General features: G+C 51.2%; 1 long non-coding RNA gene across 3 annotated transcripts in view; it reads left to right on the top strand.

Moving 5' to 3' along the window:
* Positions 1 to 12,642, top strand: part of LOC139559534 (uncharacterized) — a 46,026-nt gene that overhangs the window by 24,381 nt on the left and 9,003 nt on the right. For all 3 annotated transcript variants that reach the window (XR_011671789.1, XR_011671791.1, XR_011671790.1), the window contains one exon: positions 741 to 1,736. This is a non-coding gene — a long non-coding RNA (uncharacterized lncRNA). The remainder of the gene's footprint in view (positions 1 to 740; positions 1,737 to 12,642) is intronic.

The following is a 12,642-nucleotide window of genomic DNA, read 5'->3' as shown; positions in this document are numbered from 1 at the left end:
ACATTTTGCATTACTTTTCAAGTCTCCCAAACGTCTCTTACAACCATAGCTATGTTCGTCATCATGCTTACCATCCCCATAGGTCGACATCTCCCGGCCCCTGGATCTTATAGGCATAAATGGGTACATTTGGGTGTGTGGTTGTGGTGGGAGGCCCAGGCCAACTCTTTCACAGTGTAGGGAAAAAAAGACAAAGGGCCGATGGGTACATAAAGGAATGTCCATTCTGCTATTACCATCAGAACAGGACTCAAGACACCATCAGAATAATATCCCATCAATGCACTTGGGGATGACAGACAGGGAGACAGGGAGACAGTTTCAGAAGACTTTGGCGAAGCCTTGGGGAGGTTATCAGAGAGATATTAGTGTGATTACTGAAATGATGAATTCAAAATCAACCCGATAACAAATCAGATGGCATTGCAGCATATCATTTAAACTAAAACAAAAAAGGTTGCTTTGCAAGCTTGGTTATCATTGTGTAATACATTGTATATGCCAATAAAACGTGTTTTTATGAGCGTAAGGTCAATGTATCCTGTCTTTTCATTTTCTGTAGTGTTTGTTTGTGTTTAGTAGAGCCTTGAGGCAACGTTACTAAAACACTAGTTGGTGTTTGCTTCCCACATCTCCATCATCAAAGTGCTGCTGTAACACATTTGCATGAAACCGGAGAGTTGTCTAATGCTAAAGGTGACGTGAAAAACAAAAACTTTCTCTGTATTTCCCTTTCACAGATGGAGAATGTGAAACAGAAAGAGAGTGGGCGGATGGAGTGAAGGATGAAGGCTGGGTAGACGACTGAACAGAGAGAGAGAGGCTCTACGCGGCTGTTCATCCATTCATCGCCATGGGCTCTTGTCCTCGTCTCTCCTCCCCTGCTCCACCCTCCCATCCCAGGGCCCTTTGAAGCGAGTGCGGCCCCAAAAGGGAGCTCCTGAGTGGGCTGGTGAGGCATGAATAAGTCCCTGCTGGTTGCCAGCACCTCTGGAGATGACGGCAAGAGAAATCAATATGGAGAAGAGAATGTGGAGAACAGAGTGGGGTTGTCCTGGTTAGCCCACGGCCTAGGGGCCTGGAGACCTCCAGAGGAGGCCCATCTTGACCTCGCTCAGCCTCAGCCAAGGCTCCTCAGACTGGGCTTGGGTCCCTAACCACACTGGGTGTGTGTAGTTCTGCTGGAAGGGGCCTACCAACAAACACCACATGATACACACTCTCCTGAGTTATTATTCTTTTTTTTTTTGAATGCTAAAGGGGATTTCCCTCTCTCTTTATTTAAAAAAGATTGACGTACTCCCCCACCTGCACCCTGTAGCTGTGTGTGAATGCTGGTGGGGGGGTTCTGGTTTTTGATCCAGACTTCAGATCCACTCACTGCTTATTCCCGGGGAAGCTTTTACATTTGTCAAAGAGACAGTAACGTCTCATTTTTACACTTCTATTTTTCTTTTCTACACTGGCGTGCTTCCTCCACAGCGATATACAAACCACAACAACCACGGAAATCGATTTTTGTTTTTTATCAGGCTCTTTATTGTTCAATTCCAATTGAATTTTTCAATTGGCATGATCAAAGACCATAGAACAAAAAACCCAGGCCAGATCTCCTATCAATATAGTTCATTCATTTTGACCAGCTAGAATAAAATGGACATAAAGGATCCAGGAAAACACAAGGCCGTCAACAGATGACTGGACACTCCCTGGAACAACACAGAACCAGCAGACAGGTATCTTACTCAGTAACAACACACTCTCCCACTGTTACACACACTGACAATACTTCTCCTTTCAAACACTGAGCAATTCCCTGTAGTTACAATCTAATATAAAGCAAAATTATACCTCAAATCCAATTTTATTAGTCGCATACACATATTGGCAGATGTTATCGCAGGTGCAGTAAAAGGCTGTGTTTCTAGCTCCAGCAGTGCAGTAATACCTAGCAATACAAACCAATAAACAAAAATCGAATTTTTTTAAATTAAGAGCAATGTCAGAGTCCGGAATTTGTTTTATATATATAATTGTGTGTATAGACAGTGTATGTATAGAAAAGATGTGCACAGCAGTATTTGTACATATGAAGTGGGTAAAACGGTATGTAAACATTTAAAGTGTTCAATGACTATGTACATAGGGCAGCAGTCTCTAAGGTGCAGGTAGAGTACCGGGTGGTACCCAGCTAGTAACAGTGACTAAGCTTCAAGGTAAGGTACTGGGGAGAGGCTGGCTAGTGATGACTATTTAAGTCTGATGGCCTGGGGATAGAAGCTGTTTTTCAGTCTCTCGGTCCCAGCTTTGATGCACCTGTACTGTCTCCGCCTTCGAGATGTATTGTCCTGTATTGTGGGAAGAAAACGAACCCACACAACCCACAAATCTGTATTGGTCTCGAATAGCATCTCTTTCAGACGCACTGTACCCTGCAATTGTCTGGTAGTGTTAGGTACTACGACCAGCCCATAATGGAGGGTCTTCCTCACACCCCTTCGTTTCCTGTGTATGTGCCAACTGTAAGCAGCTGTCTGTTATAGGGCGCTAGTGCCAAGATACCGTCCTAGTCACGGTGACGCAGCGCAGTTGTTTTCATCCAGACGGGCACAGCCTCAGACAAAATGGCCACCACTCTGTTCCTCTGACAAAGATGGCGGCCATCGGCGTCTCAGTTCTAGAGCCATCTGTTACCTCACCCGCCGTATGCAAATCTAGGCTAATTGCATTTGCATATCCACTTGATTTAGTTACAGTGTGTGCCGACAGAGCTAATTGCTCATAATCATGCCATAGAGGTGGTGAGTGTGCGTATACTAAGTAGAAAGGCTTGTCACCGCTGTTCATTTCCCTTGTGATGTGTGTGTGTAATATTGTGTTTTATAGAGGTAATGTGGCTACAATAAAATGAATGATCTGGCGGTGCCATATGGGGGGGATGTGTGAGTCTGGGAAATGCTGCCCCTATGCAAATCACTCACTGTACAGAGAGGCAGGGGCTTTTGTTAATCAAACGCCCCCAGAAACACACATGCTTATTCGCACGCGCACACAGACATGCAGCAGACATGCAACCCAAGCACACACACACACAGACAGACACTCGTTTATTGGCACACACACGCATACAGACACCCATGTACAGACACACGTAAATGAAAAGCAAGACACACACACAGACTGTAATTAAGGGGATGCCCAGGCCCAACGAATTCCAGACAGACCATAATAGCCTCATTATCATGCACACTGGTCTCTCATAGTAGGTCACCTGGTTTCCATGGCATTGGACACATCTGTGTATGTATACTACCCAGTCGCCAAGCTGTGGTGTAACCGACTCTGCTGTTTCAGTATATATTTGAAATTGGAGATTAAATGAGAGATGTACAATGAGAGGAATGGAAATAGCATTGAGTCATTCACTTTTGAGTTGATGCTCTCCTTATTGCGGAAAGAAATCTCTGATACTATTGTTTTCAAGTATCTCAGTGTCATTTTCTTTCAGACAGATGGGGGAGAATACAGGGAAGAATGCTACATCTTAAAAACCTCTCTTGGGTGAGGCGTCATTTCACTGCACATTTACTCATCTGAATTCAGAATTTTCTAATAACTAGCCGATACTGTCAATTAATTAAAATGTTAAAGTCTTGGAATTAGGTGGATAGAGACGAATACTTCTCATACGAACATAAAAAAAATCCTCTGGCGCATTGTTCCCATGGTTAAATTTGATTGAGCCTCTCAGTTTTTGCCCATTAATTCATTCGAGGCGAATGGTCTGAGTAGCTGAGCAACAATGCTGTCTTCGTATTTGCATTCGCCCATGCAGCCAGGCAGCTGCAGCAGTCAGACCTGTACAGTTGGCTATATGTGTGCAAAATGGCGGTCACGTGAGTCATAGGGTATGTCCGATGGTTGTGGGAGTGAGGAAAGGGTGGGGAGGGGGTGGTCTGTATTTTGGGGTTTTGGGGATTCTGGGTGAGGAGGAGACTGAGGTGATTTGGGGGTCTAGACCTGGGGGTTGGGGGGGTGTTCGAAGGGGTAAGAGTTTAGGGGGTTTGGGGAGTAGGGGGTTTGCCATGTCTTGGTCTGCGTGTGTGTGCATGTGTGTGAGTCATTTACATATTCAGCGCAGCGAGGGAGCCAATATGCTGTCCGACGACCCAGACATATACACAACCCGAACGTACACACATAAGAGCTTTAGCCTTATGTTGAATACATTATTGATATTCTGCCTCACTCTGTCCAATGAGAGGATGGAAGGCAGATTACAGCCAATAGAAATGGATAATGGAACAGGAAGAGGAAGAGGAAGCAACGAGGAGGGAAGTAGAGAGAAATCAACAACACAATAAGCTCGGAGAGAGAGAGGAAAGAGGAGAGGGGAGGGGTACTGGTGAAATACGAAAGCGCTACGGCAGGTCGAGAAGCTGCAATACGGAGACATGCGGTTGTGCAATTCACAGACAATACAACACGACTAAATGAACACCCTCAGAGACAGATGAAAAAAAATCAACTGACAGCATTTCAACTGAGATGTTCCGTATCTGCAGTGAAGACTGAACACTATATAGAAATTACATTTCGTTGTCTCGGTGTGTGACAAAGAGAGATAGTTCACAGTCGCAGTCACAGAATAATCTGAATATAGTGAGGACATCGCCATTGGAATTTATAGCGATCGCTCATTAGGAAGTGGCAATGCTTTCAAGTGGGGTTTCGGGGGCTCGCCCATACTAATGGTGGGGTTAGAGAGTGCAGAGGTTGTGAGGGCAAAGAAGTCAGACAGCCAGACATGATGTGGATCTCCATAATGTCCTATACGAATACTGCTGTGTGCTGGTGATGGAGAGATGGAGAGATGGAGAGGGGGATGAACAGGCTGGTCCTGGTTGTCTGGACTGGGAGCGTGGGAACGTCAGGGAAATACATGCAGAACAGGCAGGCACTGGCTAGACGGCCAGCAAGGCCTGAATGCCTCTGCAGCAGGTGAAAGAGAACCCCAGAGTTCAAGGGTCAAGGCCAAACCGGGGGCCTCTCTCGTTGTAAGTGTGCGCGTGCTTGTAGGGCCACCACTCGGTCTGTCTGGGTCTAGCTGGATGCTAATGAAGGTTCAGGCCTGTTTAATAAGCAGTAGCCATCTTTTGTTTGCCTTGGAGTTCAGAGTGCCTCTTTCAGGCCAGGAGAGGGGTCAGACTGGATGCTGCTGCAGGGATGGTGATGAAGGGGTCCTCCATCATCCGATGTCACTCAGCCCCTCTGGAATAACTGACAGGCAGGCCCCCTCAAGTTAGACCTCCCCTACTGAAAGAGTGAGATTGTTTTGTGATTGACATTCTGATTTCAGACATTCCTGGAACTTCTTTGCCAGCTAAGATATGTTAGGAAGCAAATTACATGTTAAACATTTGTGATGCAGTGTGTTCCGTCAGACCATTGCTTAGTCTATGCTTTTAGAAGGCTTTTAACCGCATGGTATTTCATTCATTTTGAAACATGCACTATTAAAAGGTCCAACCTGTAACAGATTCGTTGCTATCAAAAGCAGTTGTAGAACAGTGTAGCCCAAGCCCTTACTGTCTCACCCATCAAAACCATTCACTTTAGCTTTCCCTTGCTCTCCCCTGCACCTCTATAGCCACATAGAGTGCTGTACCTCCGCATTATGAGCTGTGCTACGCCTTTAAGAGAGGAAATCATGACCTCACCAGGATCTCTCCAAAGGGAGGAAGTGAGTGAATGGGTGAAGGAGGCCAGCTCTAACTCTCGCTTCTCTTTTTTAATGCATTGGGGGTGTAAGCTTCATTAGCTCTGCTTAAAGGGACAACTCCCTCTCCGTCTGCTCAATAGACCCATAGACCCTGTCTCCCTGTCCCAGAGTTTTGAGAAGTGGGTGCGTGTAGTCTCCCAACTTTCACACGCCACCAGGCCTCCGTTTCTCGGACTTAAATCAAGCCGAGCAATGAAACCTTTTGAGTCTCGGTCTTTTCTCTCTCGCCGCGTTTCTCTTTCACGTGTCTTTCTCAGCTCTCTGCCCTGATAGGTCATAGTGTGTAGTAGCTATATCTGCTCTTATTCGCCTCCAAAATCCTTGTTGTATTGAAACATTCACATCTTTCTCTTTCTTTACTCCTCCATTTGCTTATTTCATCATCAAATTCTCTATTTGCACAATGGCAGATCCTAAGGAAAGATCCCAGCCCAGCGTAGCTAATTCCAATGCAAATAGTTCCAATGCACACACACACACACACACACACACACACACACACACACACACACACACACACACACACACACACACACACACACACACACACACACACACACACACACACACACACACACACACACACACACACACACACACACACACACACACACACACACACCATCAGCTGGGCTGAATCAATCCACTGATAAAGAAGAGGGGATTCTATAATTCAATTGTGACGGAGAGAATGTGGAGAGGGACCCCCATCCCCTTCACTTCCACCCCCTCTTCTATGCCACCTCCATTTCCCATCAGGAGCTGTCTGCAGACGGCTATGTTGGGTCCTAGTCTGGCGAGTGGGAGGAGACATGTGCAGCAGAGGGTTCTGGGAAGCAAGAGGCAGGCTAGTGCAGTGATTAGCATAGCCAGCCGCCATCTCTGGTTCTGTTCATTGTAACCAAACTGCATTAATGAGTCTAGAAACACATTCAGAGCTATTCTAACAGATGCCCCCGCAGACATATCTGCTAATACCCACATGTGCACATGCACATCCATGCACACACATACAAACCTGGGACAATGAAATTTGTTTTTTTTTAGCTAGTGCCCTAAGCCTGAGCCTCTCTTGACTGAATCTCAAGTTGTTCTCTCCCTCTCTCTTTCTCAGTCAAGTTCATCCGCCCCATTCATATCATTACTATTGTCCACTCTGGATCACTCAAAAGTTAAAGAACAATCTGGTGTGAGTTGTTGTAGCGCCCAGTGTAACTCTATATGATGCACTCCAGTGTAGGCCCTGTTGACATTCAGAGTAACAATAGCACAGGCAGATTCCGTGCACAGACTAGTGACTCGGTTCTAGTATTTGCTTATGTTACTGTTTATTTGTGACTAAGACGTGGGACTTTTGCATGTCCTTTAGTCTAGGTCACACCTCACTCCTAAGTTAAAAAGACGAGTGAAAGTCAAGCGAAGGAAACTATCCAATCCAGGGAAGCAAAGAGGGAACAAGGGATGAGAGGATTGAGTCAGAAATAGCCGCCTTGATATTTGCAGCCGTAGGAGAGAGAGAGAGAGGGGTGGAAGAGAGAGGACAATTCTGCGGCCTGATTCTAATTTTCCACAGGGAGATAAGTGAGTCAGGACTGGGATGGCTGCGTGGGTCTCTGTTGAGACAGCAGAAAACTCGGTGCCCCAGATTGAAAGCTGACCTGCCTCTCTCGCTCTCTCTATTTTACCTAGGTCCGCATCATGCTGTAGTAACCATTTATGCTGCAGAGTCTTAATTATCTATGCATTCAAGGTTCAAATGACAGAAGTGCTGGGTACTCTCTTGGCAAACTCATAAGCATTGGAAATAGCATTGTTAGTCCAGCCTACTATTTATGGCACACTTTAAGAGTAAAGGTTAGATTTCAACCCTGTAGGATTTACATGCATGATATACAGCATAATGATATGTAGACAATGGTGGCATTGCCAAGTAAAGAGTAAAAGCAATTAGTAGAGCGGTAGATGAGAAATGTGTTAAATTGCCTTGTGTTTATTTCTCCTCTCATCTATTTCCCTCCATCCTCATCTTTCAGTCCAAGTTTGCTTTCGTGTAGTTTACATAAAGGACGTTCCAGCAGTGTGTGTGTGTGTGTGTGTGTGTCTGAGAAGAGCGTGCACGCATATGTGTGTGTGTGTCTAAAAAACAGCCCCCGACCCTTGACCCTAGCCTGCTGTGAGGCTGTGGTTCCCATAGGCTGGGGGCTGTAAGCAGACAGACACAAACACACTGGCTTTATTGGCATAACTGTCCTCCAACCACTCATTCAGGACTCAGTCACGGCCACTTAGAGCACAGCAGACTCAGTGGTTCAGACGAGGTGTGATCCAATGACATGTATTTATAATGAGGGGGCCACGGGGAAGTCTTTGTTGGACAGACACAATATCAGGAGCAGTAACAGAAAGAAAGTCTATCTCACACACACACACACACACACACACACACACACACACACACACACACACACACACACACACACACACACACACACACACACACACACACACACACACACACACACACACACACACACACACACACACACACACACACACACACGGGGATCATTTATTCATATTAAAATACCACCAGAGACCAGTGTTAGGACAAGGAAGGGGATCCATCTTTTATAATGGAAAACTGCCTTTATATATTATAGACGCTAGTTGATCTGGCAGTACTGATAGAACAGTTCCCTTTAACCGCAACTACCTCAGTCTGGTGGGGTGGACAACCCCCTAACCAACCCTCTACCCCAGTCTGGTGGGGTGGACAACCCCCTAACCAACCCTCTACCCCAGTCTGGTGGGGTGGACAACCCCCTAACCAACCCTCTACCCCAGTCTGGTGTGGTGGACAACCCCCTAACCATCCCTCTACCCCAGTCTGGTGGGGTGGACAACCCCCTAACCAACCCTCTACCCCAGTCTGGTGGCGTGGACAACCCCCTAACCAACCCTCTACCCCAGTCTGGTGTGGTGGACAACCCCCTAACCAACCCTCTACCCCAGTCTGGTGTGGTGGACAACCCCCTAACCAACCCTCTACCCCAGTCTGGTGGGGTGGACAACCCCCTAACCATCCCTCTACCCCAGTCTGGTGTGGTGGACAACCCCCTAACCAACCCTCTACCCCAGTCTGGTGTGGTGGACAACCCCCTAACCAACCCTCTACCCCAGTCTGGTGTGGTGGACAACCCCCTAACCAACCCTCTACCCCAGTCTGGTGGGGTGGACAACCGCCTAACCAACCCTCTACCCCAGTCTGGTGTGGTGGACAACCCCCTAACCAACCCTCTACCCCAGTCTGGTGGGGTGGACAACCCCCTAACCATCCCTCTACCCCAGCCTGGTGTGGTGGACAACCCCCTAACCATCCCTCTACCCCAGTCTGGTGGGGTGGACGACCCCCTAACCACCCCTCTACCCCAGTCTGGTGGGGTGGACAACCCCCTAACCACCCCTCTACCCCAGTCTGGTGGGGTGGACAACCCCCTAACCATCCCTCTACCCCAGTCTGGTGGGGTGGACAACCCCTTAACCAACCCTCTACCCCAGCTTGGTGTGGTGGACAACCCCCTAACCATCCCTCTACCCCAGGCTGGTGGGGTGGACAACCCCCTAACCAACCCTCTACCCCAGTCTGGTGTGGTGGACAACCCCCTAACCACCCCTCTACCCCAGTCTGGTGGGGTGGACAACCCCCTAACCATCCCTCTACCCCAGTCTGGTGGCGTGGACAACCCCCTAACCACCCCTCTACCCCAGTCTGGTGTGGTGGACAACCCCCTAACCACCCCTCTACCCCAGTCTGGTGGGGTGGACAACCCCCTAACCATCCCTCTACCCCAGTCTGGTGGGGTGGACAACCCCCTAACCATCCCTCTACCCCAGTCTGGTGGGGTGGACAACCCCCTAACCATCCCTCTACCCCAGTCTGGTGTGGTGGACAACCCCTTAACCACCCCTCTACCCCAGCCTGGTGGGGTGGACGACCCCCTAACCATCCCTCTACCCCAGTCTGGTGTGGTGGACAACCCCTTAACCACCCCTCTACCCCAGGCTGGTGGGGTGGACAACCCCCTAACCACCCCTCTACCCCAGTCTGGTGGGGTGGACAACCCCCTAACCATCCCTCTACCCCAGTCTGGTGGGGTGGACAACCCCCTAACCATCCCTCTACCCCAGTCTGGTGTGGTGGACAACCCCTTAACCACCCCTCTACCCCAGCCTGGTGGGGTGGACGACCCCCTAACCACCCCTCTACCCCAGGCTGGTGGGGTGGACAACCCCCTAACCACCCCTCTACCCCAGTCTGGTGGGGTGGACAACCCCCTAACCATCCCTCTACCCCAGTCTGGTGGCGTGGACAACCCCCTAACCACCCCTCTACCCCAGTCTGGTGGGGTGGACAACCCCCTAACCATCCCTCTACCCCAGTCTGGTGGGGTGGACAACCCCCTAACCATCCCTCTACCCCAGTCTGGTGTGGTGGACAACCCCTTAACCACCCCTCTACCCCAGCCTGGTGGGGTGGACGACCCCCTAACCACCCCTCTACCCCAGGCTGGTGGGGTGGACAACCCCCTAACCACCCCTCTACCCCAGTCTGGTGGGGTGGACAACCCCCTAACCATCCCTCTACCCCAGTCTGGTGGCGTGGACAACCCCCTAACCACCCCTCTACCCCAGGCTGGTGGGGTGGACGACCCCCTAACCACCCCTCTACCCCAGGCTGGTGGGGTGGACGACCCCCTAACCACCCCCCTACCCCAGTCTGGTGGCGTGGACAACCTCTTAACCACCCCTCTACCCCAGTCTGGTGGGGTGGACAACCCCCTAACCATCCCTCTACCCCAGTCTGGTGTGGTGGACAACCCCCTAACCACCCCTCTACCCCAGTCTGGTGTGGTGGACAACCCCCTAACCACCCCTCTACCCCAGTCTGGTGTGGTGGACAACCCCCTAACCACCCCTCTACCCCAGTCTGGTGTGGTGGACAACCCCCTAACCAACCCTCTACCCCAGTCTGGTGTGGTGGACAACCCCCTAACCAACCCTCTACCCCAGTCTGGTGTGGTGGACAACCCCCTAACCAACCCTCTACCCCAGTCTGGTGTGGTGGACAACCCCCTAACCAACCCTCTACCCCAGTCTGGTGTGGTGGACAACCCCCTAACCAACCCTCTACCCCAGTCTGGTGGGGTGGACAACCCCCTAACCACCCCTCTACCCCAGGCTGGTGGGGTGGACGACCCCCTAACCACCCCTCTACCCCAGGCTGGTGGGGTGGACGACCCCCTAACCACCCCTCTACCCCAGTCTGGTGGCGTGGACAACCTCTTAACCACCCCTCTACCCCAGTCTGGTGGGGTGGACAACCCCCTAACCATCCCTCTACCCCAGTCTGGTGTGGTGGACAACCCCCTAACCACCCCTCTACCCCAGTCTGGTGGGGTGGACAACCCCCTAACCATCCCTCTACCCCAGTCTGGTGTGGTGGACAACCCCCTAACCACCCCTCTACCCCAGTCTGGTGTGGTGGACAACCCCCTAACCACCCCTCTACCCCAGTCTGGTGTGGTGGACAACCCCCTAACCACCCCTCTACCCCAGTCTGGTGTGGTGGACAACCCCCTAACCACCCCTCTACCCCAGTCTGGTGTGGTGGACAACCCCCTAACCAACCCTCTACCCCAGTCTGGTGTGGTGGACAACCCCCTAACCAACCCTCTACCCCAGTCTGGTGTGGTGGACAACCCCCTAACCAACCCTCTACCCCAGTCTGGTGTGGTGGACAACCCCCTAACCAACCCTCTACCCCAGTCTGGTGGGGTGGACAACCCCCTAACCACCCCTCTACCCCAGTCTGGTGTGGTGGACAACCCCCTAACCATCCCTCTACCCCAGTCTGGTGTGGTGGACAACCCCCTAACCACCCCTCTACCCCAGTCTGGTGGGGTGGACAACCCCCTAACCACTCCTCTACCCCAGTCTGGTGTGGTGGACAACCCCCTAACCACCCCTCTACCCCAGTCTGGTGAGGTGGACAACCCCCTAACCAACCCTCTACCCCAGGCTGGTGGGGTGGACAACCCCCTAACCACCCCTCTACCCCAGTCTGGTGGGGTGGACAACCCCCTAACCATCCCTCTACCCCAGTCTGGTGGGGTGGACAACCCCCTAACCATCCCTCTACCCCAGTCTGGTGTGGTGGACAACCCCTTAACCACCCCTCTACCCCAGCCTGGTGGGGTGGACGACCCCCTAACCACCCCTCTACCCCAGGCTGGTGGGGTGGACAACCCCCTAACCACCCCTCTACCCCAGTCTGGTGGGGTGGACAACCCCCTAACCATCCCTCTACCCCAGTCTGGTGGCGTGGACAACCCCCTAACCACCCCTCTACCCCAGTCTGGTGGGGTGGACAACCCCCTAACCATCCCTCTACCCCAGTCTGGTGGGGTGGACAACCCCCTAACCATCCCTCTACCCCAGTCTGGTGTGGTGGACAACCCCTTAACCACCCCTCTACCCCAGCCTGGTGGGGTGGACGACCCCCTAACCACCCCTCTACCCCAGGCTGGTGGGGTGGACAACCCCCTAACCACCCCTCTACCCCAGTCTGGTGGCGTGGACAACCCCCTAACCACCCCTCTACCCCAGGCTGGTGGGGTGGACGACCCCCTAACCACCCCTCTACCCCAGGCTGGTGGGGTGGACGACCCCCTAACCACCCCTCTACCCCAGTCTGGTGGCGTGGACAACCTCTTAACCACCCCTCTACCCCAGTCTGGTGGGGTGGACAACCCCCTAACCATCCCTCTACCCCAGTCTGGTGTGGTGGACAACCCCCTAAC

This window comes from Salvelinus alpinus, chromosome 30 (genome assembly GCF_045679555.1).
Source record: "Salvelinus alpinus chromosome 30, SLU_Salpinus.1, whole genome shotgun sequence".
In the NCBI taxonomy this organism is placed as follows: domain Eukaryota; kingdom Metazoa; phylum Chordata; class Actinopteri; order Salmoniformes; family Salmonidae; genus Salvelinus; species Salvelinus alpinus.
This window is presented reverse-complemented; position numbering and strand designations above follow the sequence as displayed.